This window comes from Triticum aestivum, chromosome 3B (assembly GCF_018294505.1).
Source record: "Triticum aestivum cultivar Chinese Spring chromosome 3B, IWGSC CS RefSeq v2.1, whole genome shotgun sequence".
In the NCBI taxonomy this organism is placed as follows: Eukaryota; Viridiplantae; Streptophyta; class Magnoliopsida; order Poales; family Poaceae; genus Triticum; species Triticum aestivum.
Window position 1 is genome coordinate 176,145,921 of NC_057801.1, and position 3,433 is coordinate 176,149,353.

A 3,433-nucleotide genomic window follows, 5' to 3' on the forward strand; every position below is an offset into this window, starting at 1 on the left:
TCCTGATGGACGGCGGCAGTAGCCTGAACCTGCTTTATCAAAATGGGCATAGACCCCTCAAGGATTAAACCTACAAAGACAACCTTTAAAGGTGTCATACCAGGAGTGGAAGCCAGCTGTACAGGCCCAGTCACACTGGAAGTGGTCTTCGGATACCCGGATAACTTCCGGAGCGAAGAGTTAATCTTCGACATAGTCCCGTTTCGCAGCGGCTATCACGCTCTGCTCGGACGAACCGCGTTTGCAAAATTCAATGCGGTGCCGCATTATGCATACCTAAAGCTCAAGATGCCAGGCCCTCGCGGAGTCATCACGGTCAATGGGAATACGGAACGCTCCCTCCGAACGGAGGAACATACAGCGGCTCTCGCGGCAGAAGTACAGAGCAGCCTTTTAAGGCAATTCTCGAGTCCAGCCGCTAAAAGGCCGGAGACAACAAAACGCGCCCAGAGCAATGCCAACCAAGACCACCTAGCACGATCAGAGCACGCGTAGCAATGCGGCCCCAACCCTCGCCCGCACATGATCGCAAGAATAACACTCCGCGTACATCATTACGCTTTGGAGATACCATGGGCACAGGGGAGGGGGCATGATCGCAACGGACCCAGAGTGCGGCTCGACCACACAAGGGGCTCGCAAGTGTGCCCCCCTTTTTTTAATTTTTATTCCTTCTTTTGTGTACACAGGACTCCGTTAACCAGAGGCCCTGTCCGGCGATGAACCTGCCGAACTCATGATGCAACAGTCAGGGACGAAAGAAGGCTGCAACGAACATTCAGGTGGTCTCAATTACGAGCATTAAAATTCAATTATATACACCAAGTCCGCAGCTCACCCCTGAAGGGGGACATGTTTACTTAGTCCAAATCCCTTGCTTACCGCACTATTTGTATCAGTCCGCTCTACTAGCAGACTTTCTTTCATAAATAATGCAGCACCTAACATCACAGTGCACTGTTGAATACTTGAACGTATGTTTGGAATGATTTCTTCCTTTTTTTTAAGTAGTAGTACATGACAATATTGATTACTGTTTTTTATAGAAAGACTAGGAGACTAGTGTATAAATGTGAGCACCGGGATTTAAACCCTGGTTGGTGGAGTCGTGCCCCCACAACTACAGGCTACAGCACCGCGCCATTGATCATTGATAAGGGGGAGAAATGTTCAAACAACCCCTGAAAAAGCAAATTTACATTTTTTGTTTTGTTTTCGGTCTAGGAAACAATCATGAAAGAGAAATGAGGAGAAATTCCGACTTAAGGTGACAGAGGGAAAATGAAAAAGTGAATAGTTGTTACATCAAGTTTATTCTTTTGATATTTCCATTTTGAATTAAAATATTTAAAATGTTCAGTGCCGATGACATTTGTTTTTGAAGAAACAATGGTTGTGTCTAAAACATTCCTCATAAAGAAAAAAATGTTGCACTGTTGTGATTTGATGCGAAGAACAAGTAATCTTCCATGAGTTCTCATGAGAAAATAGGGATCTCTTCTTGAAAATTTCAAGATGAATTTATCATAACATATGTTCTTTAGCTTTAATTTTAATGTTCTAGTATTTTTCTTATTACTCCCTCTGTAAAGAAATATAAGAGCGTTTAGATCACTATTTTAATTTTTTCGATGATAAGTATTTCTTTACGGAGGGAGTACATAACAATCTCTCGTAAAAGCACTTACAGATGACCAGTAATAGTAGAGATAGAGATATCAATGGCATATGTCCCAATCACTTTACATGTCCCTTGAATGCAGCTTACTTGTTCAGCTGCTTGCCATGCTAGATAAGTGATATACTCTAAAAAGAAATATCTGAAAACATCACATATTCCAGGGTAATCCAAATGTAATATGTAAGATCTCAGTGGGTCATATTTTTTGTGTTGGGTGTATTTAGCATCAACTTTATTGATCCATGATACAGGCTGCCAGGAAGAAACAACCTAGAGGATGGATGCTCGAACATGCAAGGAGAAGCTTCATCCCATGCTGGAAATCAGTGCTATCATCAACCAAGTTGGAAGCAAAGGCATCTCCCTTTAGTCCCTTGATAGAACTAAAAAGCATGAGAGAGACTCAGGAAATTTGGAATAAATCAGCAGCCGAAAGATCCTCTTCAGTTCCAACTAAAAATCTTGGTTTGCTGGGAAGAGTTCCGCAATTAACAAGTAGTTATCAATCCAGAAGGCTGTTCTGTACTGCTGCATTGACGGCCTTCAAACTTTTAAAGCATGCATGAGTTGAGAGGTATGCCATATGAGCTGTATTTTGTATTTCATACTAACAAGGCGGCCTAATATAAAAAAAACATCATGAAAGAATGGCAATTTTCTGATTTAACTTAATAAGTGGATGGCAATTTTCTGATTTAACTTAATAAGTGGTCTGCGCAGTGGGCACCTCATATTTAACACATACAACTTACTTTTCATTTTGCAGTTCCTCAGAAGAGAAGTTACTTCTATCTCAAATCATTTTCAAGTCTGCTTATTATTGCTTGCATGCTATCTAGCCAGTGTGGCTTTCGATCTACGTAGCTACAGAAGTGCCTGTTTCTGACCTTATGCACAGATGTGGTGCAAAACATATTTTATTTCAGTGGCTTGCTCCTAACGCGCTCTTATATATTTTATTTTAGTGGCATGCTCGCTTAAGCGCGTATGTATCCCTTACATTTGCCTGGATGTATCTCACATTTGCCTGGATTTAAAGCTACCTATAGTAGCATTTGAACCGCTCTGACCACTGAGCTTGCGTACATGGTCGATCGTGCATTCCTTGAGGATATATTAAACAGTTCGCGTGTATATGATTTTACTCTCTGTGCTTGGGTTACCGTACATGTAAAACATCCCAACTTTTGACCTTAAAAATATCAACCAGTGCTAAAAATTTCTACGGATCTTGTTGAAATAACTGAAGCTTAAAATAGATTTTACAGCCTGTAAGATGTAATAGGATATATTTCAACTCAGAACATAAGTTGTTTAATTTTTATTTTGGTTTGTCTTGGGACCTTAATTAATCAAAGAAAATGCGACCCTGTTTGTTCGCATGCCAGGAAAAGAGAGATCTGCCTTAAAGTAGGACTATATATATAGCATAGAAGTTCAGCGATGGCCTTTGCCCTTGCCACTGCCCTCTTCGCCGCGGTAGTGTGCTTGAAGGCGACATCAAACACAATAAGCTGTAGGAGAAGTGCACTTCCTCGCATTGTCCACGTCGGCAGGGCTGCCACTGTTTTCTGTCTGTTAAAATAGAGATCGACAGAGAACAATGGAGAGAGTTGTAAAGTGAATCAGTATTCTGTTAATGATGAACAGATACATATTTATAGTTCCTGAAGGGGCGCATCCGTAAAGACGTGACTGTTACAAGAGTTGCATCGGTTGCCTAAAGCAACCGTTCGGTGGTTTGGATAAGTG

At 41.5% G+C, this 3,433-nt stretch overlaps 1 long non-coding RNA gene across 1 annotated transcript; it reads left to right on the plus strand.

The window, feature by feature from the left end:
- The first annotated feature begins 942 nt into the window (after positions 1 to 942).
- LOC123069236 (uncharacterized) lies at positions 943 to 2,747 on the plus strand. The gene is made up of 2 exons (XR_006432383.1): positions 943 to 2,255; positions 2,448 to 2,747. It is a non-coding gene; the product is annotated as an uncharacterized lncRNA (long non-coding RNA).
- Positions 2,748 to 3,433: the final 686 nt, after the last annotated feature.